Genomic DNA, 26,691 nt, shown 5'->3' on the forward strand with positions numbered 1-26,691 from the left:
AGGAAGGCAATAGCAAGACTCTCTCCTCCTTGATATCATGACAAAGACACTGTCAGAGAATAAAACTTAATGTTCACACAAGGAAAGAAAGAGAAAGAAAGAAAGAAAGAAAGAAAGAAAGAAAGAAAGAAAGAAAGAAAGAAAGAAAGGAAAGAAAGAAAGAAAGAAAGAAAGAAAGAAAGAAAGAAAGAAAGAAAGAAAAGAAAGAAAGAAAGAAAGAAAGAAAGAAAGAAAGAAAGAAAGAAAGAAAGAAAGGAAGGGAGGAAGGAAGGGAGGAAGAAAGAAAGAAAGAAAGAAGGAAAGAAAGAAGAAACAACTAGTATGTGAGGTGATGGATGTATAAATTAACTCCTCAATAGAGGCAATCTTTTCACAATATAAGCATACATCAAATTATCACATTGTACATTTTAAGCATCTTATTATTTTATTTGTCAATTATATCTCAATAAAGCTGAAAAAGTATATTGCCAGAGATCTGCCACACCAAGAGTGGCAGTGGGGCAGTCCAGCTCACGGAGGGCCTGCTGTGGACAGAGGCTCTAGAGCAGCAGCTCAGTGAGACATGACAACAACATCAATCTGGAGCCCTTGGTAGAGACCAGAAACATCAGGGGAGGAGGATCCTTCAAGGGGCCTGGACTTCCAACATGAGTTAGCAGAGGTTTGGGGTTGGGGAGATTTGGACATTAAAATAGAATGTTGGGGTTGCAGTGGTTCCCCAAGTTACATGTATCTGGGAGACAGAACAGAGTGGTTTCCTGAGGCATGGACTTGGAATTCATATAGATCTTGGGAGGGGGTTTCCATTTCTTGAGCAGATTGTGTAGCTTGGAAACCTTGGTTTCCAAATCTATAAAATGGGAATGATAATATCTACCCATTGAGCTCTCTTATGGGTTAAATATACACAGAGCTTACTAAGGGTCCTGGCATTTATCATCTACTGTGAATAAAGCATCCTCCTGCTTCTGCACATCGCCTCATTTACTCTTTGCAATAACCCCTCCAGGCAGGTGTTATCATCCCAGCTCATGAAGGCCTCAGAAACCTTGAGCAATTGCTGCAGACCTCACTAACTTTAAGCGGTGGAACTTCTGTGCCCCTTAAATTGTAGCAGATAAATAATTTAGTCAAGACAATGATCAAATTGACATAAAAAACATTGACCTTCTCTAGAACAAAATAATTTGGGGTACAGGGCACAAACTGTAGGCAGACCCAAAGTTAAAACCATCTTATTCTCTGCTCCTTGGTTGCCTGAGAGAGTTCCCAGGAAAATAACATGGAATTCATTAATGATGTGGGTAAATATTTAGAGGTTCTTTGTGGCATTATTTAAACTAGTGAAAAATGGGATATTTCCCACATAAGTGCTCAATCATAGATCAGTTGATTAAACTGTGATACATGGATGCAATGAAATAATATAGTTATTTAAAATGGTGTTGCAGAAATAGGTCTAACAGTAAGGAAAGTTTATCATGGACTATTATTACAACACAGTACATTTTAATCCCTTTTAAACAAAATATATAATATGTTCATGAAAGACTCTGGCATGATATGTATTAACATGTTGCATTGGTTGAATCTGAATGAGACTAAGGGTGTTTTTTAAAAAATTAATCTTCACCCGAGGATATGTTTTTTATTGATTTTTAGAGAAAGAGGAAGGGAGAGAGAGAGAAACATTGATGTGAGAGCAAAACATTGAGCAGTTGCCTCCCACATATTACCTTGAGGGATCAAACCTGCAACCTGGGCATGTGCCCTGACTCAGAATCAAACCCGCAACCTTTTGGTGTGTGGGACAACGCTTCAACTAATTTAGCCACCCAGCCAGAGCAAGAGCATTTTTAAAATGTTCATTTTGTCTATCTAATCTAAGACCATTTTTTAAAAAGTTGGGGTGAACTGAATACATTACCTAGAGTTAGATATTAATAATTTGCTTCACTTCAGAAGGAAGGTTAGATTCAGACCAAAAATTCTCTGAATATTAGGATTAGCGTGCTCATCTGCCATGTAAGTCAGCACTCACATAGCTCCCTAACCCTTTATTCTTCTAGCTTCTTCAGAGCACTTACAACCAACCACTTCAGGTTGTTTGCATTTGTGATCAAACCCAAAACACACACTAGGAATGAATATGTTCCTGAGAGCAGGGACTTTGGTCCATTTACTGCCTGGCCCAGAGAATATGCTTAAAACATTTGTTAAATCACACATTTTTTAAAAAAGCAATCAGATGATTGAGGGGCCTTGTATGACCCGCTCTTCTATGAGAGACAAGTCTTCTTCCACTGCCATACCCCCTTCCCCTCTACCTTCTCCCTGCCCCCATCATCAACATTCATTCAGATTATTTAGTATCCAGAGTACTGTGGAGTACAGAGGTAACCTCTGACATCAGTGTCTGTAACAATGATACACAGCTTTTGAGCAGTACGATGGCTTTCTGTGCATTGTGTTTTCTCGAATTTTCCTTCTATTCGCCTTTAAGGATTGTGGCAGCTACTTGGTTGACAAAGAAAGGCAGAATGTGCTGGGCTTTTGGGGGTGGGGTAGGAGGTCAGGTTCTGCGGTGAAGAAAGGATCGCCTGCAATTTCCTGTTTGCCCAGCCCTCAGGTGAGGAAAATGGGGCACAGTGAGGCTCAGGGACTTGCCTTAAACCTCCATATTGTTGACAAGCCTCCCTTTGGGAACCTTTGGCACTCACCAAGGCATCCATGCTTGTCTGCTAGACTGTAAACTCTGAGAACAGGAATCTAGGTTTTCTTCCCTTTTGTAATCCCACTGCTTAGCATAGTGCCTGGCACATAGTAAGAGGTCAGTGAATATTTATTAACTCAATTGCCTAAAGTAACATAGCTAATCAGTGGTAAAATTTTAACTAAAACCCATGCCTCTGATTACCTTAGCATTAGGTAAAACCTTGGAATGATCCACTATTAAGGAGATGAATGCAGCCCCTACCTACTTTGAGTTTATTCTCTCTTCCCCTGTTCTCAGTCCACCTTTTGTTTACACTCTGTCTGCAGACTGGCCACTCTTTTGGCTGGTCCTTTGGTGGACGATCACAAAATTGAGTTTCAGGGCGATCATCAAAAGCCACTAATAAAGTGAGTTTCATTCATGGTCAGGAGAGGGTGGGGAATCCAGGAATCCCCCAATGCGCTCGCTATTCATGGATGGAAAATGTTCCAAAAAGCAGCACATCTTCTTGGCCTCTTCATCCATGGCTTGGAGAATGGGGTGATGGGTAGGGAGGCAGCAGCAAGCTCAGACTTTAAGGAGCTACAGAATCCAGCAAGTAACCATAAGCCCCAGGAGGGCAGGCTTTGAATAAAATGAGTAGCTATCCGTTAAGTTTCACTGAAGAGCCAGGCATTGAGCTAACCACTTTACATGGAACTTCCTACTTCATCCTTCAGCAATCCTAGGGGCCAGGTCTTATTATGCCCATTTTGCAGAAGACAAAACAGAGGCCTGGAGAGGTTAAGTGACCGGCCCAGTAGCACACAGCTCGTTAGTTTTCGGGTAGAAATTAGGCCTCAGGCTTATCTGTCTCCTGAGCCAAGTATGGATGCTTTTCTGGGGTGTCCGCGAAGGGTGTGTCCAAACAAGCTCAGCCTGGCTGGAGACCGATAAGAAGCTCCAGCAAAGCCTAAATGCTAGACCTGGATCAGCCTCACAGCTCGCCCCGGTTTCGTCCAGAGGCCCCCCAACACCCCACCAGGCCAACCAGAGGGAGGTGTGGCCCTCGGGACAGGCGCTGTCCCTGGTGCGGCCTGGGCGCGGACCCCCAAGCACAGAGCGAGCTGCGGGGTGAGCTTGCAGCTGCATTGGTTTAGTGGGGCCTGGCAGATGGCGCTGGCAGGGGTGGTGGGGGAGTGGAGAGTAGGGGCCGGCCGTTTGGTGGTCGTAGCATTTTCCTTCCCGCATATGTTGAGAGCAGGGGGGCAAGTTGAGAGTAGGCGGGCGGGTGGGTGGAGAGGAGGCCTGGAGCCCGCTGCGGATGCCAGTTTCCAGCCTGGGAAGCGCGCCCTGGATCGCAGCTCCAAACCCCATCCAAACTCAAACTCCAGCTGCCCCGTGTCCAATGGGAGAGGGGGGTTGACACCGACACACCTGCTCTACCCATAGGGTGAAACGACAGATGGTACTTATCCTTACCAGAGCGCTACAAGAAGGGTCTCAGTCCCATTTTACAGCTGTAAAACTGAGGTCCAAGAAGGATCTGACCACTGAAGGGACCAGGACTAGAACCTGAGTTAACTGACTCCTGCCTGAGTATTTGGCTTGACATGGAGACCAGCATGTCCCCAGCCTAAGGGTCCCACCGAAAAGCAAGTGAACTTTCTTGATACTGCTTTTCTATGTTCCAAAAAATGTTCTTCCTTCTGTAGGGTCTTTGCATATGATGTCCTTTTAAACCCTCCCCGCAACCTCCTACCATCCCTCACTTCCTCCAATGGCTCCTTCAGATCTCAGATCAGATGTCACTTACCAGAGGCCTGCCCTGAACCACACCCTAGCCCTAATCATGGCTATGACCAGTTGATTAATCTGTGTGCTCCCACCCGCGCCCTAAACTCTGAGCTCTGGAAAGACATGGAGTGGGTGTACTTATTTGCTCTGTATTTTATTCCCAGTACATAACAGGCTCTCAAGAAATAGGCCGAAACCGGTTTGGCTCAGTGGATGGAGCGTCGGCCTGCGGACTGAAGGGTCCCAGGTTCGATTCCGGTCAAGGGCATGTACCTGGGTTGCGGGCATATCCCCAGTGGGAGATGTGCAGGAGGCAGCTGATCGATGTTTCTCTCTCATCGATGTTTCTCTCTCATCGATGTTTCTGACTCTCTATCCCTCTCCCTTCGTCTCTGTGAAAAATCAATAAAATATATTTAAAAAAAAAAAAAAGAAATAGTTATGAATGACTGCATAGTTGAATGAATGAATGAACGAATGAATGAACAGTCTTTATGAACTGGCACCTGCTTCCTCACCATCCAATGATCAGCTGGTTGGGAGTGGAGGGAGGGCTGATAATACAAGAATGAAGGGCTGTTTGGAAATACTGTGCCTCCTCAACTGCAGCTCTTTATTAATTAAATGTGTCCTGTGGTTGTTTCTCTTCCTTTTCCTCACCCCCTCCCATTGCCCTGTGACTGTAGGCCCAGTGCTTCCTCTCCTGTTGACAGAATGGAGTCTTCCTTGTGCTGATGAATGAAGTGACCCTTAATAAGATGCAACCAGGCCAGAAAGAGCCAAATGAGAAAGTTGGCAGCTTCATAAATGGTGTTTTGGGGAGAAAGTAGAAAAATGGACATTAAAATGAATCCTTTAAGTTGCTTTTCTGACCTGCCTGGTGGGAGAGCTGGGGATTCCAGGACGTTGGAGAGCTTCCCAGATGAAAAGAATTCAGATGCAACAAATATTTTCTGGCACCCACTAGGTGCCAAGGGCTCCTTGGGGCTTTTTGACAAACAGCGCGAAGAATGCTTTCACATTCAAGGCCTTATCTGAACCTTCCCAAAACTCCATTCTTCAGAAAAGCGAACAGTAGCTCATGGGGTCAAATGGCCTGCCCAAGTTCACTTTGACACAACTTTTACAGAAATGGGTTTCCTTTTTTAAAAATCCAAATATAATATTTTGATGACTTGAAAAAAATCTCTTAAATTTGTGGGTACTTTGACTTGCAGGTTGATAGTTTGGCTGCTTTTATAGCATCTTCCTGACTGGAAAAATGGTGCCCTTGAGTGGTCTCAGACTGACAGACCTTGAGCTCCCGGTTACTGAACTCAGTAACTTTCAATTCATTGAAATGACTAGTGGCCGTAAGTCCTTAATAGGACAAATAGCTATAGCATATTAGTACTCATCACTTAATGGCTAAGTGGCACTATTAAATCAATGTGTCCAACACTTTTTATACATTAGCTCATTTAAACCTCAAACAACTCCAATGAGACACAATTTTTGTCCCCATGTTATGCATGAAGAAACAGCGTTCTAAGAAGTTAAGTAACTTCCTCAAGATCAAGCACTAGTGAGGTACAGAGACAGGATTCACACCCACACAGTTAATATTAGGTGCTGCTGTATTATTGTTTTTCAGACTGTTTTCCAAGGAACCCTAGCATTCTGCCAGAGGTGAAAGAGTTGAGGCAAAGTGCCATCTGGTTGGGCAGATCTGAAAGAACTAGCCCATCCAACTGGGATAGCTCTCTTCTAATTCCCTACGGTGAATCTGTAAGATTTTGGTTGGACAGAGAATTTCCAGCGCTAACAACTTTTTTTAAGGTTGGGATCTCATAGACAACACTGTGCCAGGCCAGCTCAGCCAAGGGTTCAGCGAGCCTGAGGGGGGGTGGCAAAGGATGTAGAAAAGACAGACATAGAGAATAAGCTGGGTTTAGGTGGATCTCCTGTGCCTGGCTAAGGCCACAGAGAGAGACCCAGACAGCAAGCCGAGCCTTTATTTTATAGCCAGAGGTAAACAAGGTAATGGTCACCATAGTTACAATGTTCTTGTGAGTTTCACTTTTTTGGCAGCACTTGCTGCATCTCCCTCAGCTCATTAGCTACCCAGATAAGATCTAGGGAGCATCATAAGGTCAAGCTTGATTATGCTAAGAGGGCTGTGCCCTCTAAGCTGGGACTTGTTTGTGGCTTTGCCAACAGGTCAATCCAAGGCTTAACCCTGTAGCCCCTCCCTACACAACACTATTGGCCCCACAGCTCCTGGAGGGCCAGCCTTGTCTCCTCTCTGCATCACCTCGCAGTGCCCAGTGCTGTGTCTCAGCAAATGCAAGCCGCATTGAATGGAATGTTTCAGAGCATATCAGGGTAGCTATTCCTCTGCACTTTATTCTCTGGAAGTTTCTTCTCAAACTTCCAGGAGCACCTGCAGCCATGTAGAAAAGACCCTCCCAGATCTACCTCCAGGTGGTGGTCATGGAGAAGAGGAACGTTGTGCAGGTCAGCGAAGAGACTTGGTGGAGGTGACCTAAGAGCAAGCAAAGAGAGTACCCTGATGCTGTGGCTTAAATTTGTCCCCAGGGATTTCCTGGAGTTAGTGGGTAAGAAAGGACAACAGCCTCAGGACAGGGGAAATAAAAGCCTCAGGCTTTGGAGGCAGGGGAACACATCCTGCTATCTGTTCAGAAGGTAATGATTCTGCCTTTGCATGATAGTGAGGATTCCTCAGTGGATCCAATCAGCCTGCTGGGTGCCAACATAACTCCCTAGCCATACCTCTCTTCATCCAGACTTACAAATGCTTGCAGTTAATATCTTCAGAGTTACTCTTCATGCCTATTACTTATTCACATACCATTGTGTTCTCCAATAGACATACAACAAAACTGGGTATTAGCAAAAACTAAAAACCATTAGTAAAAACAAACTAAAATCAGAGAAAGATAGAAATTAAGATAAATTGTGAAGTTAGAGAAAAGAGTTAGGATGCAGGTGTGCAGATGGTAGCATCATGAACAGTTACTGCAGATGAGCTTCAAAACTATGAGCTTCCTATTGGCCAGAGTGAAAAGGGAAACACATCCATTATATGATTCCAGTTTTCTATGAGCATATGCTGAGTTGCTCAGAAGATGCTGAGGTATTCTCAAAACCTAGAACAAACAGAATTTTCTTGTGCAGAACCTCATCTACTAAGAAATGTAGATTGTAATGTACACTAGCAAATTCCTCCTACAGTAAATTCAATGTTGTTTTTATTTCACAAGACAAGCTGGCAAATTAACACAAAATTGAACCTTGGTAAAAAAAAAAAATAGTGCTTTGAAGGGCCATGTAGGTACAGTTTGGATAGTCCCGGAATGCATACGTTAAAGCTTAATTTTATGGAGGAATAGCTGGAACCACAAGACCTTCAAATAGTCTGCCCCAAATAGTGCTTCTCTGAGTGGGGCTTTGGCTAGGATGTGGGCAGCAGGCAGCTCAAGCTTTGAGTGTGGGTCCTGTGTTTTGCTGAGGTGCAGATCTAGCCTCAGACTTTCTATCCAGCTTATTCTCAATTTAGTAACTCAGTGAACATTCTTCAAAGCGAAAACGGAAGATGCATAAGTTATGTGCAGTGAAACTCAACCAAAGACATGTTTTTTAATTCTTACAAATAAAACCGCATTGATGCTCTACAGGAGCCTCTCCCACTGCTTCTTTCCAAGATTATGGTTCAAGCAAGTTCTGCCAGTCTGTTTAGACCTGGCCTGGGTATGTCTGGTTCATTTAGCAGGTGCACCATTCATCTGCAAGGAAGGACGGGAATAAAGATGTCATCAATAATATTCCTACAGAGCCTCCAAGGCGACCAAGTTCTCCTAGTGTGGGAGGCAGTAATTTGTTCCCTGATATATGGCGATTGCTTTTCTTTGGTAGCTGAGGTCCAATCAGTCTTCAGAGGTGGTTGTAATTAATAGGTAAGGGAGTGCAAATACATCTGAATTAATAGAGCCACTAGGTGTGACTAACTATAATATGATTACATGTGAAATTAACCCAGAGATCAAACCTAATCAATCCAGACTAATAACTGCCAGGACAACAATTTGTGGTTTCAGATGAGCTGATGTTGAAAGGAACTAAGGAAAATGAACTCTGTTAGAATGTAAAGGCTGCATTTTTTTTTTTAAAAGTGTGAGCAGAGTACTAAGATTATAAATATGTGTGTAGAGGATATTAATGTCCAGATGTCAGGTAACCAAATCGTTATGTATATTGGCAAGTGAGAGTAAACAAAATTAGAAAATCAGAAATTAAGAAAGAGAAATACAAATTTAAAAAGTGAAGCTGAAATTGTATTGAATCTGACTTCCAATATTGTAACTTTGATTATTTATTTTTCTGATCCCAGGAACTTGAAAACATTACTAAACAATATTTTATATATAAACTATAAAGAGCAAGATAATAAGCAGCCATGAACTTACAAGCCATAAGGGCCATAACATTAACAAATCATTGCAGCCCTTGTGGGTCACATCCTGGTTGTGAAAATCCCCGCCCCCACCCCCACCCCAGGGGTAAACACTATCCTGAATTTTGTCTGTTATGATAGGTTATATTGCCAGACCCAATGCTTCATCCCTCACTGTATCCACACCCTTTTCTAGGTAACTTTGCAGAGCCCTCCTCCCACTGTGGTGAGGGCACCATTCCCTATCAATAAAAAAATCAGCTGCATTATGTCCTTTGGCCAATGGAAAGAGCAGAAATGATATGTCAGTTCCCAACCTGGGCGTCAATAGTTCTTCCATGTTCCACTTGCTTTTTTGCACCTTTTCCATTGTCAACATAAGGAACATCCAAACCTGTAGAGAATTTTTATGAGTTTATTTGAGCCAGACCGACAATTGCCAGAAAGCAAAATCTCACTGGATCGAGAAAATGCTCTGGAGAATGGCAGTTTTACAGTTTATTTTATACATTAAAATGAAAGGAGGAGACATAAAGGGAGTTACATGAAATCCATGGGTGGTGGATTAGGGAGGCAGAAGAAAGCAAAGCGGGGAAATCTCTGAGATTCCATGAAGAGTAAAATGAAGAGACACATATTTCTTTTACATTGGTGGGTACAGAACAGTTAACAACTAACACTTACAGCACATAGTGATGGTATTTGGGCCACAAGGTAACAATGAGGGATTTCGTGGTCTTGTGTTCTGGTGGGAGGCTTGCCCTGAGAGGTCTGGGGGAAAAATGGGACTTACTCTGACATTCCAATGTTATTTTAAATGCAAAATGACAATAGACAAGCTCAGTTAAGGTAAAGATTGACCTTTGTCAAGGAAGATGCCTACCTAGGACAAGACTACCCACCATGACTCACTTTTAGTTAGAAAGTTTTCATTTCAGACTATTATATGTGGTTTCCAGGTCTCTGAGTTTGTAAGGACCGCCATGCAGGCCTTCCCTGAGCTTGTCCGGTTTAGTATGTGGCCCCTTGTTTGTCCACATCATCACCATAAAAAGAACATGCCTGGAGTAACATGCCAATCGAGGAGAAGGATGGAAGACGTGGAGCAGAACTGAGTCGCCCGGCTGAGCCAGCCTAGATCAGTCAGCCACCAGGTCCATGAGAATAAATGACTGTGGCTTCTGGACTCTGGTTTGAGGTGGTTTCTGATACAGCATTATTTGTGGCAATTGCTAATGTACAGTCTTTCTTTTGTTTATAGTTTTATTACTGATATGTCTTTGAACATACTATTTTGTTTTACAGATCTTTGAACTTCACATAAAGGGTACAACATTTGCGAATTCTTGTTTATAGCTGACAGTAGGTTTTAAAAGGTCCAAGTCAATGATTGAAGAGAGCCCGATATCAGCCAAGAGCTTAAAAATTTACGATAGTAAGCAGGTAAACAGACTTTCAAATGGGCATCTTGCCAAGGAGTATCCCCAGCCAGGTCAACAGAAACAATCATAGCAGCACACAGATGATAATGCTGGTGGGCAAAACAGCAGAAAGGATGAAGAATGAGCCCTTCATTATGGGTGCTTTCCACCTAAGGGATACAGTGGTGAGATGGAGGAGTTGTGGAGTCAGACAGACCTACCCCCTCCCTTTTCACTGATGTGAATTTGAACCATTATTTTATGCTCTGAGCCTCAGTTTTGCTGTCTGAGAAAAGGACATTCTAACCTCTCCATGAAAGCTAGTTTATTCACTTACCCTTATGAAACCATGGATTTCAGTTCTTTTAGAGAGGGGATAAAATTAGATCATGGGATGATCTTCTTCTGAGGCATGGAGAATTTGTGAGTTGAAGGAGGTTTGTGAGATTTTATTTGTTATTTAGATGAGTACCCATGGACTCTCTCAAACCCGGACTTGAATGGTTTCTTCTTGGTGGAGGAGAAAAAACCCTCACACTGTTTTGTGTAACAGATCTTTAAATACTGCCTTGTGATACAGGAGTGGGGCAAAGAGAACCAAATTGCTTAGCAGAGTAAAGAAAGAATTTTTGAGGAATTAGGTGAGAATTCCAGGGACAAAGGGAAGCTGGGGAAGAGGGACAGGAGGAGGCAGAAAGAGGGTTCTGACAGATGAAAAGGGGATGGGACCTGGGGAAGGGGAGCCAAGGAGAAGCTCCTGTGGACGGTACCACCAAGAGACTTTTAAATACAGGGATGTCCAATGTTGGACTTGAAGTGGTTTGCCGTTTGTGACTGCCCGATCACCGGTAAAACCCCTTCCCACAGCAGCTCCTTGCTGGAGTCATCAAAGAAAGGACCAGCCATCTCTCAAGTGAAATGCAGGGGCAAGGGACTAGGTGAAACATCCCAGGCAAGTAGGTCAAGAATTTCATGGAATAGTTGGAGCAAAAGCATCCAGAAGAGACATAACCAGCCATGCAGGTTCCAGAGGTGAGGGGAGGATGCCAGGTTTCCCCTTGCTTGTAGGATGGGTATGCATGCTGTTTCCATTTAAGTACTTGTTCTCACCCTCAAGAAGATTAGAGTCAAGGGGATAGGGCTAGAGGGGAATCACTGTTCTTTGTTAATGGAGCTGGATTAAACTTAAACCCGTTTTTGAAAACAGGGGTTAAATTTACTTTTTTTCTGGGGTTTTTAGAGTTGTTTAAGAATAAAATTATTAATTTCCATAGGAAACAGAAAATCATATTAACCAGAGCTCCTCTTGGAGAGAGTTCTAGATGGGGTCAGAAGGAATATTTGGAATACTATGCCCTTTGGAATAATAATAACAGGTAACATTTACTGAGTTCTTATATGGCGGGCCCCATTCTGAGTCTTTTGCAATTATTAAATTTTTTAATTTTCATGAGAACTCTATGAAGTAGATACTATCATCATACCTACTTAATAGATGACAAAACTGAGGCACATAGAGGTTGAATAATTTTCCCAAAGTTACAAAATTAATGATTGGTGAAGCTGGAGTTTTATCTCAGAGAGTTGAGAAATCACCTAGGGGTGAAGAGTGGTATGTGCTATAGGCATCTAGTGGGTGGAGGCCAGGGATGCTGCTAAATATCCTATAATGCACTGATTAGCCGCACACAACAGAGAACTATCCAACTCTAAATGCCAATAGTGCCAACGTTGAGAAATCCTGCTTGTAATCCCAACTCTGCCTCATATTGGTTAGTGTGTGTGGGAGTCCCCCCAGGGCTTGCTACACAATACTATTGGTGATATATTTCCTTGTGAAAAAGTGGGCCTAAAAACAAACAAACTAAATAAATAAATGGAAGAAGAGAGGGAGGGAGGGAGGGAGGGAGGGAAGAAAGAAAAAGAAAGAAAAGAAAAGAAAAAAGAAAAGAAAGGGCCTGGTTAACTGCAGAGTTTTTGTTTTACTGAAAGGGATGTGCACATTAGAAGACAGAGCTAGCTGTAACCGGTTTGGCTCAGTGGATAGAGCATCGACCTGCAGACTGAATGGTCCCAGGTTCGATTCCGGTCAAGGGCATGTACTGTGGTTGCGGGCACATCCCCAGAAGGAGGTGTGCAGGAGGCAACGGATCGATGTTTCTAACTCTCTATCCCTCTCCCTTCCTCTCTGCAAAAAATCAATAAAACATATTTTTAAAAAAGAAGACAGAGCCAAATTGTTTAGGACAATGAAGGCCACTGGTGATGGTGGGAAAAAAGGCAATCAAGGAAGAACACCTACATCCAGAGGAGAGGTTTGGGCAATTTTGCTGTAAGGGGTGCATGCAAGTCCTCTCTTGCAGTTCTCAAACACCATTTCATTAATCTGCACTGCTTGATAATGTATTGCGTAGATTTTCTCTTGGAGGGAATTAAAAAATACAAAAGTATATGCCCTCTAGCATACACATTGCAGAGTAGAAACAGGCTTCTTGCTCATGGGGGACATGAAACTTGTACGTCTCAGTCACTGCAATAGCCTGCTGGAAAGGATGACGACAACATGCCATTCATATCGCTGAGCTCCCTGTATGAAACCCTGGACAAGTTCCTCCACTCCAACGGCTGCATCCCAATCACTCCCAAATGTCTGTGTCCAGCCCAGTCTTTGCATCTGAGCTGCAGACCTGTTATCTAACTTCTTCCTGGATAGCCTCTCAAAACCCAACATTTTCAAAACGGAATTCATAATCTCTCTCTCTCTTTCAGCGGTTCTCAACCTGTGGGTCAGGATCCCTGAAAATACATCCTGCATATCAGATATTTACATTACGATTCATAACAGTAGCAAAATTACAGTTATGAAGTAGCAACGAAAATAATTTTATGGTTGGGGGTCACCACAACATGAGGAACTATATTAAAGGGTCGCAGCATTAGGAAGGTTGAGAACCACTGCTACCTGATCCCCACCTTTGTAGTTGATAGAATTACTCTGCAACTGTTGTTCAGCCAACAATCATTGGAGATCTCTTTCTTTCAACAACTTCCCCATCAAACTACCAAATCTGTCTCTAAAGTATCTCTTGACTGTGATCCCCTTTTCCATCCACCAATCCCACAACTCTATGTCTGCTATTGTGATGAAAATGCAAAAGCAAAGTGGAAAGGCTAAAACACAGTTACTCCAAATCCATGTCTCGGGCTCTTTCTGCCTCTAGCTTTATAAATGACCCAGAAAAAAAAGAACAAATGTAAATTCATGGTGAGTGCTGATGATACAGAATTATGTGGCAAGCTGGGGCCAGGGGCAAAGAGCAGGAAAGATTCATCATGACTTAGATCAGCTCAGCAATTGAGCTGACACATGGCCAATTAAGTGTGTTCATGGGAAGCGCTAGAGAAGTCTGCAGTGAAGCCCACAGAAAGACAGCAGACATGGACCAGCTGATTTGAACCAAACCCGGTCAGCTCACCTGGAGAGAGGATCTCAGCTCCTAAAACACGTACAGATAGGGTTGAAAAAAGAAGCTTGTACCTGCCCACCTCCGTGCCCCTCCCCCCTCCCCCACCACCGCCCTGTCCCAGGCAGGACTATTTCTCCCTGCCCTTTCTACTATCAGCACAAGCATAGTCACTTGTCCTGTTTTTTCCAAGGATTTTTTTTTTTTCCTCAGCACTGGGCACATGTGTCCTTTGGGTCACCTGAATCCTTTAATCATATTATATACTGAGAACTGTAGATTTTGTCAAGCTAGAAAGGACCTCAGAAGTCACCAGTGCTGGGGTTCCCAATAGTGGATTATGGACGTCTGGGGAACCTTGGAACTGTTGCAAGGGATGCTAGAGCCCACATTGACATCATGCCTGTCCACGGACCGAATCAACCAGTGAGGTTTAATCTCAGGATCGCAGATCTATCCCTTGGTAGTTCATGGTGAATTTTAGGCTTCTATGAGCCTTCTAAACTGAATGCAAATTTTTTTATATATGTACATTTGACATATATAAAAGGAAGCTTCCCAAAGAAAGCTCTTCCCATCTGAGTAAATACCATGTATGACTCTTTCTAAACTATATTAGATTCTCTTGTAATTAACAAACTACAAATTCATTTAAAGCGTTGATTATAAAAAAGCAGTTTTTGTTATTGTGTATTTTCTCAGTCAAAGGATATTTTAGTACTGTGCACCCATGAGCAGATGGGAGTCCTTGAAATGTTTCAGTATTTGTACAAAAAGAAGCCCTCACAAAACACATAACTGATAGAGGACTTGAACCCAGATATATAAACAACTCTTCCACCCCAGTGAAAAGATGAGATTCCATTGTATGAGATTCTGAAAAAGGAGAGACTTAAGAGACAGGAAATTGATCAGGGGATGCCAGGTCTGGGGAGGGGGGAGGGGTTGCATTAAAAGAGGTACAAGCAAACTTTTTGGTTGATGAAAATGCTCTCTAGCTCATATCTGGTGGTGACTAAGTGTCTGTCAAAACTTATCAAACTCTACACCTAAAAAGTGTGCATTTTGTTGTATGAAATTATATCTTAAAAAACCTGACTTCAAAGTGAGGAAGCCCTCATATTTTAAAAAAACCTATTGATTTCCCAGTCAGGGTGGCTTAGTGGTTGAGGGTTGACCTATGAACCAGGGGGTCACAGTTAGATTCCTGGTCAGGGCACATGCCCAGGTTGCAGGCTCAATCCCCAGTAGGGGGCATGCAGGAGCAGTCAATCAATAATTCTCTTTCATCACTGATGTTTCTATCTCTTTCTCCCTATCCCTTCCTCTATAAAATGAATAAAAATATATATTTTTAAAAATCCCTATTGATGTGGTCCAGTCATCCTGTGTGTGAAGAAACTGAGATCCAGAGGGGTAAATGATGTGTTCATTCCCAGACTATTTTCCACATCTTTTTGCTATGGTAGGGCTCTCAGTCAATGTGCCCATCCCTGGATGCAGGCCTGTATGAGCACCCTGGCAGGGAGGAGATGATCTGCCACGATTATTTCTATGTGCTGAGGAGTCTCCTGGAAGAGTGCTCACCCTGTGGGAAGGAGCCAAGCATCCTAAGCTGACCCAGGAAACCTCTATCCTGGCATCCCACGTTGGACAGAGCTGTGGACAAAAGTCTACAAGCTCTTCTTTTAGAAACTGCTTACAGAGTGTGAGCACAGGGAATGGCAGCCCTTCCGATGGACCACTTGGAATTCTTGGCATAAGACTTGTGGCTTTTCCATGGTAGGGCCTGTTAAAACAGAAAGATACCATATGGAAGCCACCAGAAGTGGGAACAGTGTCCCGAGATCCTAAACATAACTGACTTATGTTGTACACATATGACACCCTCCAAGACTTTTCAGGAGTATTTGGTAGTGGGGCTGGGGTGGAGGTGGCACACAGGGGACTGGGGTCTTGCCTGAGCAGGCAGAAAGAATTTGAACTATTGCTGAAATGTGACCCCATCACAATCCACAGAAGCTAGGGAAATTCCCATTTCACACAAGCCACACTGGCCTGTTAGTGGCCTGGAGAGGACTGGAACTTAGGTCTCATGGTTCCTTGTCAGAGCCCACCAGTGCATTTGCTTCCTCATTGCAGTCCCTGACTCTATTATCAAAACAAAGCAAAACAAAACAAAAAACAGGTCTGGCTGGGGATGGGGGCAGAGTTTGAGACCCTTTTAAGGGAGCTTTTAAGATTTTGTTTCTTTTTAGAGTAAATATTCATCAATACACAGTTGTTGATGGTTTTTGTTTTTTTCATGAAAGTGTTTTTAAAGCTTCCTTACCTTCCCAAAATATCCTCACAAATCCCCCTGTGTCAGAGTGAAGTCCCAGGGGCTGGCTGGGCCATGTGAGATGCAACTGCAGACTCAAACATTACCAGGCATCCTGCAGGCCCAGGAGGTGGCTTCCCGGGGACCATTTGTAGGAGCCACCAAGACACCTCATTGGGAAAGACCTCATTCTGAGAGTGAGATGGGGAAATTTTGCTCCCCAGAATTTCTCCAAGGGAAACCACAGGAATTGTTAGAAGGAATGGCTTGATGAGCTCTCTTGGGGTGGGACCCAAGTGAAAATGTTGGCTCTGTACAGAGGCTTCAGTGTGATATAGACAAGGAATTTGGATCCTCCAGGGGTCAATCCAAGAGGAAGGAGGTGAGGAGTAGAAGGGAGGAGGGAAGAGAGAATGCAGTGTGCTTCACAATGTCATCCCCATAACCACTGTATGAGGTCTTCTCATGGAGACATGAAAGCACTGAGGTTTAGGCCTCCATGGTGGTGGGAGTATGGTGGAAGGTGGGGTTCACGGGGAAAATTAAAACAATACACGTGGCTTGAGAAGCTGGACCCCTGAACAGAAGCCCTTGGAAGTAGCAGACATTGTACCAAGAACTTGAGAACACCATGGGCCATAGAGATGGCTACAGTCCAATTCCTGATCTCCAAGCATATCTGGGTTACATAGGAACAGAGAGAAATGAGCTTGGCTGAGAACAATGGGAAAGGTTGCACCACTCATATTTCTATTTCCACCCTCTTCCCAGCATCAAGGCCAGGAGAGAAGCAGCTCAATATCATAGTGACCCCGCTGGAGCCCAACCGCCATCTCTGTGAGGTGTGTGTCCATGTCCGAGCTTTGGAAGAAGAGTTTATGGGTGACACCTTAATGGTATTTGGCATTAATTGTGGAGCAAGGCTTTTTGACAATATCCTTTTTGATACTAACTCATTTCCAGATTTCTCCTTTTCCTGATATCTGCACAAGCATGATTTGCTACCCTTATATTGATAATCAGTACTGTGGTGGAGTTTCAAAATGGGACACTCTTGGAGCAGCAGAATCGGTGAAAAGAGCCTTCAGTTCTGCCTCTTGTGTCTACCTCAGCCCCACGTGCACGGGACTCCTTTTGGAGAACAAACTAAAGAGCTGTCAACCCCAGCAGAGAGAAGTCCTGCTGAAGGCATGCAGGCATTTGAAGGAGAGAAAACACCTTGAACTTGATCTCTCGGAGCTCTGCACCAAATTCTGATGCATGGCATGAACGTGTTGATTTGTACATTACAGCAGTTTTGGTTTAGATTTTGCAAGTCTTACTGAGGATATATGGCTCAACCCAACTTTTATGGATGACTTGCTATATCAACAACAGCAATAATATTAATGGCTAATTCACCAACTGCATTCAATAGGCACAGTGTTAAGCTCTTAAATGCAAAATTTAGATTTGGGGGGTCTTAAGGCCTAAGACACCTGTTTCAACTTAGCTCATAGCTGAGAATTCTGTGTGAGGGCTTACCTAATATTAAATAATTAGGTAGCACATCCAATGAATAAGGCAAATTTGGATATAGCACTACTGCTTCCATCTTCTTAGCAAGTTTATCCCAGTCATTTGCTTAACCTCACTATGTACATCCCCACATTTTATGTGACTGAATATTTTTTAATTTTGTTTTATTGCTTAAAGTATTACAAAGAGTAGTACATATGTCTCCTTTTTTCCCCTTGACCTTCCCCTGGCTTCCCCTACTCCCAGTATCTTGTGTCCATTGGTTATGCTTATATGCATGCATACAAGTCCTTTTAACCTTACTTTAAACATTACATGAGGATTTTACTGTATTTTCATTCTCATTTTACTGTGGAGGTTTTTTTCCCCCTTAAACAGAGGCTTCGTAGTTGGTAAGAGGAAAGGTAACTGACATGGCAAAACTTGGACATTACTGGTTTCTTAGCTCTAATGCCATCAGGCTTAAAAATGAAGTTTGTACGTGGCTGGTATTGCTCAGTGGTTGAATGTTGACCTATGGACCAAGAAGTCACGGTTTGATTCTGGTTCAGGACACATGCCTGGTTGCTGGCTCAATCCCCAGTAGGGAGTGTGCAGGAGGCAGCCACTCAATGATGTTTCTTTCTCATCAATGTTTCTATCCCTCTCCCTTCCTCTAGCTCTAAAATCAATTTAAATTTTTAAAAATTGCCTTGAACTGGATGAAAACAATAGTGTTATTCATCTCTTTTTTAAAAAAAAAAATAGAGTGTGTGTGTGTGCATGAAGTTTCTTTGTGGCCTCTTTAATTTTATGGCTGGTCTTGGTTCAGCTTTAGGTCATCAATAATCAGTCAGACCTCTGCAGTATAAATTGCTTGAAAAGGATTACATGTTTGCAACTCACAATAATAGCACTTAATCTGAGGCCGAGGCATTTTGTCTTGAAAACAAATGTTGGCAGCACCAGAGGACACTGATGAAAATTTGTATGATTCAGAAATGAGATCTTGGAAATCTGATTTTGCGGCTTTGCCCCCTGAATCTCTTTCCTCATAACTGCTGCCATTCTGATTTCTGGACCCTTCCATTTGATCAGAATCCATTGATGACTTACAAGTGGCCCATATTTTAATGCTGGGTATATTCAGCAGCTTAAATAACGAATGATCTCAGAAACAGTTCTTTCATTTTTATTTAAATAAATATTATCTTCATGATACAGATGAGGACACTGTGGCTTCAGAAGGATATGTAAGTTTCCTGAGAAATTACAGCTCTACCACTTTTGAGATTTATGTCTGTGGGTTGCTTTAACCATTTTATCCTTCGTGCCTAACAAAGCAGACACTCAGTATTTATTGAATAAATGAATAAAGTCATTGAAAGGGATGGCAGACTGGGAGGAAGAGAAAGATATCAGGAGATCCCCAGTCTAGCCCTTACTCCCTCAGAGAACAGAACTTGTTAATTTCTAACTAGTCTTCTCTGCTCAGGGGCTGGCACCCTTAAGGGTAAGAGAAATGGACATTCTCTCCAGATCAGCAATGAAGGTTGGAGGTTAACACTTTGCCCACAAGTTCCTTCCTTATCAAAAAGGTAGTTTCTTTTCCTTTTTTTCCTCCTTCCTCTGGGGTCGCAGTCAGAAGGGGTCACATGAGCTCGCCACGGTTCTCTACTAATAGCCTTATCTGATCCAGAACACCTCTCCTGTTTATTTTCTGTGGCAGGGAGGCAATGAGGCAACGTTTCCACTTGGAAAATTCCCCTGTGCACTCCACAGCAGAAGGGCTCACTCAGCTTCTCAGGAAAGTGGCCACCTGGGTGTTGACAATCTCCTGTTAGTCACTGAGGAGTTTAGACATAATCCTTCATTACACAAATAAAAAAAATCTTGTTATTTGCCCAGAAACGTGCCAGTACATGTTGCTTCCATGGTGGCCATGGTGCTGAGGACACTCAGTAATGTGGCTTCCCCTGCCCTAGGAGCCCTGGCTCATTATGTTGTCTCCAGGGACCTCTTGCCCTGAGTGAAGCACAATGGAATGACAGCTCTGCAGCTCTTAGCATGAGTAAGATTCCATTTGATTCATGGCTTGCCTAGAGGGCTGAGGGGCCAAGAGGGCGCAGGGTTAATTCACTCACCCAGCTTAGGTTCAAATCCTTCTACACGCAGAAATGGACTGGGTGGATGGCAGTCAATTTAGCATTTTAACAGACAGTTCCCCAGCCCACTAAAGCCTTGTGGCTTCACAGACTGCATGTCTGGAGAGAACCAGGTGGTATGGGGAGGTTAGAGCAATGCAGAACCCCGCAGCTGACCTGGGCTCCTGAATCAATGAGCTTTTAAAAAAATCATTCTTCTAAGGAGATGTCCTTTCTTGAAGAGAGATGAAACATACCATTCCACAGAGCAAAGAAACTCTTGAAATTTGGCAACTCAATTGCATTGGTGGGTCCCAATACAAATTGACCTAGCTGAATACCCAGCTCTTTATGACACAAATTCTATTATGTCATTAAAAGGGACACACCCTTCACTTCCTAAGCCTGGTTGTGGTTGGGCCTTGAATACAGTTAAGGAATTACAGTGTGTGAGTGCATGTGTGTGCTTGTGTGTGTGTGTGTGTGTGTGTGTGTGTAATGAAAGGGTTTCTACACCAGAAAACAAAACAAAACAAAACAAAAAAAAACAGGCCATGTGGTTATCACTGTACTGAAGGCAGTAGAGCCTAATGGTTATAATCTGGGTTCTAGAACCTAACTGCCTAATTCAAATTCTTCTTGCCACTTCCTGAATTTGAGAATGTTCATTAACATCTCTGTCCTTCCATTCCCTCAATCATAGAAGGAAGGTTAATAGCATTTCCTAGCTCAATAGGTTGTCATGAGGATTAAATAGCTAATGCATGTAAAGTGTTTAGCATGCAGTGGGGACACAATAAATGTTAGCTACTGTTGATGGCAGTTTGGTGTAATCATAAAGAGGGCAGAAATTAAGAGAAAGTAGGCACCCATCTGTGCCTTGGGCTTAGTTTCCTTCAGCCTTTTGTTTTTCCCTTGATTCTTTTGGCCTCTTTTTGTCCCTGTCTCCCCACCCCATCTCATACCCACCCCCCCACACCTTCACCACCTTCACCAATTGCCTGTCAACAACAAAATATCAGTATACCTAAAATAAAACATATTTTTAAGTTTAATATTAAGAGATTGGTGTTTTATTTGGGCAATTTTTTTCTCAGAAAGCTCTGTTCAAGGTTGCTTCTGAGATCCTCATGTTACAGCTCAGAACTCCAAAGGAAACAGTCTAGATTAAGTCATCTTAATAGAAAGAAACAAGAAATAACTCAAAAAAACGGTTTGAAAGCTTTTCAAGAATGCTGAAGGTATTCTTAGGCTTGTGAGAAGGTCACATTTTGTATTTCCCTCTGGAATTTCCAACTGACAGGAAGACTGCCCTTCAGTATCACAAATGGAAACCCAAAACAGAATCTTCTACTGGGGAAATCTCAAAAGATCTTGTTCCCAGACTTCCAGGCCTGAATTATCTTGGATAAAGTGTAGATGATAAGAGATGGGTTAGCCAATGAGCTCTTTGTTTTAGAGGGGAAAACTGGAGCTCAGAGCAGCTAGGTGACTTGCCTAAAATCACCTAGTCATTTAGTGATAGGACCAGGACTCTATACTGAAATCCAGCGCTCTGCTTCCACGGTGCACCTTCTGATCTCTGCTGAGCACCCTACTATAGACCAAGCTCCCTTCTGTGATCTTATCAAACCCAAACCCTCCCCTTACTGGTTAGCACATTTAATCTCATTTTGTTCTGAAAGGGAAGACTATGGAGGCTCCACTCTCAGAGACTCATCCACGAGTCATGCCCACACATGTTATGGTCATTGCTTTCCACAGGAACTTCCAATTCACCTTGTGAATATTGTTCCGATATGGATGAAAAGTGTAGGAGTATAATACAAGACCCATGCTGTGTCCCAGGACTCAGAGAGTACCGAGAATGTTGGGACCATGAAAGGAAGTGTACACTCCCAGGCAGGGCTGGACAAAGCCCAGGAAATCCTGAGGCTGCACATGGGCAGGTCCACGTAGTATGTTCCACTTTAAGAAACATGGTGCGGCTTAGTGGAAGAGAAGAGTAAGTCCCAGCTCTGCACCAGCTGACAACATGACTTAGCTCATCCGTGAGCTGGCCCCCCAACCCCCCATGTGCTATGGTCATTGCTTTTGGCTCTTGATGTCTTTGTGTCTCAGTTTCCTCTCTGCAAAATGAAGAACTGGCTAATCACCAAGTCGTCTTCCAGCTTTAGCAGCCTTTGTTATGAACCTAAAATGTCTTGCTGAGTGATAAAGTGCTTAGACCTTGACATCAGAAAGACTTGGGTTCTAATCCTATTTCCACCATTGTGTGGTCTTGGGTAGGTAACCTAACTTCTCTAAGCATCAATATTTTCATCTGTAAAATAGAGAAAATGGTACTTTAAAAAGTCATTGTAGAGATTCAGTGGCATAATACCTCAACAGTGTTCAGCACGGAGATAAATAAATGTGTGTAGCTGATCTACCTGCCATCTTCTCCTCCATCATCCAGAACAAAGGTTTTAAGTCCAGTTAGATAACTCTTGTTTCAAGCTAAGTACATGACCTTCACAAAACACTTACAGGAGTTGCAGCTGAATAATATGATTTTTGTCAGGACTGAAAAAGTAGAGCACTGCTTTCCACTGTAGGCTGGGTTTGTTGACAACACAAAGGTGGGCAAAGTTGAATAGCTCATTGATTGGCTTTGGTTTGAACTATCTATTTTGCATCTTGCTCTGTGAGTTCCAACTGAGATGGATCCTCCGGCCTGTGGCCTTAGCCTGAAAACCCCAGCATTCTGCCTGCTTTATGCCAAACGGCATTTCCTTGCAAGGCTCCTAGTGACTGAAGTGTTATTAAAGAATCGAGAAGCTAGGTAAAGAACAGATACCAGGAAGCTTTGTCTTGCCTGCACATCAGCACCATTAAACGCATTTTTACAACAACGACCAAGCTGTCTAGTGATATCGTCAGTGGCAACTGGTCAGTGAAGACGTTTTTTTAATTGTGACTTGAATGTGTTTATCAACCTCGCTTTGTGACATCGAAAAGACAGCAACAGAAACACAGGGAGCTGCCATCCTCCAGGGAAAACATTAGTCACTGTGAGTGCGCAGGCCCTGGCAGATGGTCAGCTCTTCTCCTGAAGTCAGACTTCCAAGCCACCGTGCAGTGTCACTGCCACAAGCGAAGAGTGTTATCGTGACATTGAACATCTTTATAATAAAATTACTAATTGATGATGAATACCACAAGCTTTTGAGTTGGGGAAAAAAATCTCGTGCTGGCTGTTAGGTGGTTGGCTGCATATTCCATAGTTAAAAACTACTCTTCAATTTCCACCAGGGCTGTCCAGGAGACCTGAGATGTTTAAGTGCAGCTCTGAAGAACTATTTGAACTAATTTTCAATATTCAGATACATCCTAATATCACAGTAGTTACATTCTTACTTTTTAACGTCTTTAATTATACTGTTTGGCATTATAATTTCCAAGACATACCCCTAACCCTCTCATATTTGGCAACACCACAGCACCTGTCAAAACAAATTAGCACTTTGGGTGGTAGAAATATATTTTTTTTATGAAAGCAGCAAATGTGTCAGTATTGGACAGAAGCTTAAACCTGATTTATTGGTTTATTTTCTTAGGTTTCAGACCCAATAGGCAGAAGCTTTTGAAAGAATTTTCCATTCGTGTCACCAGCGCACTTGCAAAATATGTAAAACACATTCAAATTCCGCCAGAAAGAGTCACTAATTATGATATGTATTTGCATATGTTTAATCACATATATCTTATTTCATTTTGCTATGTCTGCAGGGCCCCGCACTTTGGGGAGGGGCTCCTTGGCGTTGGTACCGCTGTGCACTCAGCAAAGTTCTCTGGAGCGAGCATTCTGCTGCCATGCTGTTAGTTTTCTGTGTTATGTTTTCCAATGAAATTTGAAATTTACAATTTTTAAATGATGTGTGTGAAATTATATGACTCTATTATGTCATAATATTATACATCCCAAAATATTGGTAAAGGGTTCTCCCCCTTCATCACCACCCCGCCACCACCAGAGATCAGCGCATTACTGAGAAAATAATGATTAACCTTTAAAATCAGATTGGCATTTCTTTTTTCTCCAAATCTAGAATTAATACGCATTTTTTAATCATTAGTGTAATGTTCAGGATGATACTTTTGTTCTTTTGCCTGTTGAACTGTTACGGCTGCTAGTAACCCTTCAAATTGTTTGCTTCATTCAAGCATTCTTTCCTGAATAATTCATTAGGCATTATTATCCAAGCGTGGAACCCCTCATTTAGCACTGCTGATCTTTTCCTTATGTGTAGCTGACAGGCAATCAAAGTTTTTATCAGTGCAGAAAATTTGCAATTCAGAAATGTAGTTGCAGCAATTAGTAGCTATCAGGTAGCACTGGAAGGACAGCTTCATAAAAAGATAGCGTTGCATGAGCTCCACTGATGTTAGCACAAAAGTAATGGGTAAAACTAACCAGCTGTTTCTAAATTTACCAAATGGAACATTCCCTTCTTCTCAGAGTGGAGGCTTTAATTAACTTGGAGTTCTGTGTGGCTTCCCAGAGGGGGAAGGGAGTGAGTTAGCGCCCTTCCTTCACTTGGGGCTGGCTCCGCTCTCCTTCTGCTGGGTACCAATGGGAGCAGCTCTGATCTTCCCTCTAATCCAGTCCTGGAAGCAAAGGGGCAGAGTGACACTTAGGCCAAAAGGATTCCAGAGGAGGCATGCCCACGAAATGTCAGCCAGGTTTCCCCATTTGGCATCTCAGATGCGGTGGCTCTGGATGCTGTCATTTGTCCTGTTCTTAAACTTCTGCCCCTCACCCATGCACTGGCCCGGGACCCAGACTGAGGCTGTGGTCAAAGGGCTTGTGCGTTCATTCCCTCATTGGCTGATGGATTCATTCTTTCCTTCAGTCTTCCATTTCTTAGATTGTGTTCATTCATTCCTCTGTCCAGTAGTTTGTTAGATCATTTACTCATTCATTTGTGCATCTTACCCGTCCCAGGACATCAGTGTGTCAGCTGGCTGCGGGGCTGCCACCCCTGAGCCAGTGAGATGGAGAATCCAGGCCGCAGAATAAAATCTGCTGACAGTCTAGCTGGGATGCCCAGCAGCCTGTGGCTGCCCAGTCCCAGACCTCCACATCTTGTCTCAATTTCAATGGTGTCCAAATGCGGGATTAGAGACAGAATAGGGCAATGCTTCATAGCCCAGACTTCAGAGCTCTCCTTCTCCTTCAGAGCTCAGCTCTCTGTGATTTTGTGAGTCTGGGTTCCCTAGAGTGTTCAGACAGCGCCATTGTCAGGGAAAGACAGAAGCAGCTCTCATGTGGAGGATGCCACAAGCCATGAGAACCATGGAACAGCTTGACCATGTTGCATTAGTCCTGCTACCCAAGGCCTTATTTTGTTCTCATGAAAAGAATACTCTAATGTAGGGTTGTACTTTCACATGCATAGTACTATTTCATTTCTACCAGAGGAAGAAGTTAGCTGCTCAAGGATACACAATGAGCTGGGTCGAGAACCAATCTTCCAACACCAGGTCTAACACATTTTCTACCACGTCACATCCCTTTTCAGAAAGGAACACCCCCTTTGACTTTTGGAGAACCAAGGTCAAAAAGTGTTTAATAAAAATACTTTCAGAATATTATGCAGCTATTAAAATAGACCTGAATGTATTGGCCTGGAAAGATGTCCATTGTTGAGTGAAAAAAAGCAGGTTATAGAATATATAATATGATTACATTTAAAAATATGTGCATGTTTAAAAACCTAAGGGAATATTTAACAAATGACTAATACCAATTATTTCTGGGGACATAAGATAATGGGAAAAGTTTTGCTTTGACCTTGGTCCACACCTCTGCATTTCTTGCCTTTTATTTGTTTTTACAGGGAGCATGAATTGCTTTACAATCAACAAAAATGATAGAGATGTATTTCCAGAGAGAGCACTAGAGCAGGACCTAAGAAAATAAGGTTGCCTTTCATGGCAACTTGGTGAGCTTTGGTGCATTATCATATTTAGTTAAGTCCCCTGGTGTGGTCACCAGGGACATCAGATCAAGACTGGAGAGAGAGGGAAGTGCTGGGGGTAGGGGTTGGGGAAGGCTTTTTGCTGTGAAAGTGAATGTGAACGGGGAGGGACAGAGCTGGGCACCGCACAGAGAAGTCCTTGATGACAGAGCGGCAAGTGCCCAGGAAATACTCTCGTCCAAAAAGGTCCCCAGGCCTTTGGTTTGGCGTGTTCATCTCTGCCAACTCCTTCTCTTCAAGCAGAAAGAGGGAAGAGGAATGACTGGTGTTAGGGGAAGAGAAGGCAGAGCAGCTGAGGAACAGGAGAAAAGTGATGGGATGCATGAAGTGCCAGAGCATGGAGGCCTTACCAGCATCTTGGTGTGTTGGTACAAACCTCTTGGAAAATGATTTGGCACTTTTTAGCCACATCCAAATCTGTCATACCACATGTTGTATGAATGATTTTGGTCTCAGTGTTAATGACAATTTCTTTTTTAAAAATGTCTGTGGGGGAAAAAAACCATACCCTTTGGCCTAGTACTTTGACTTTTAACAACTTGTCCTACATAAATACTCAGAAAATTTTCTAAGGATGTTGACTGAAGCAGAATAACAGCTAACACCCTCCCACACCTTATGTTCTAGGAACTGTATATATACTCATTCATTTAACCCTGACAATACCGTAGGAGGTAGGTGCTATTATTATTATTCCCATTTTTGAGATGAAGAAACTGAGGCACAGAGAGGCTGAATCACTAGTCCAACATTCCAGAGCTGGCATTTGAGCCTAAGCAGCACAGCTGAAGAGCCTGCACTCATAATCACATGCTGTGCAGTTTCTCATCATTGGTATTTTTTAAATTAAAAATAAAATTCTGGCCCTAGCTGG

This window comes from Myotis nattereri, assembly GCF_964212035.1.
Source record: "Myotis nattereri genome assembly, chromosome: 9".
Lineage (NCBI taxonomy): Eukaryota > Metazoa > Chordata > Mammalia > Chiroptera > Vespertilionidae > Myotis > Myotis nattereri.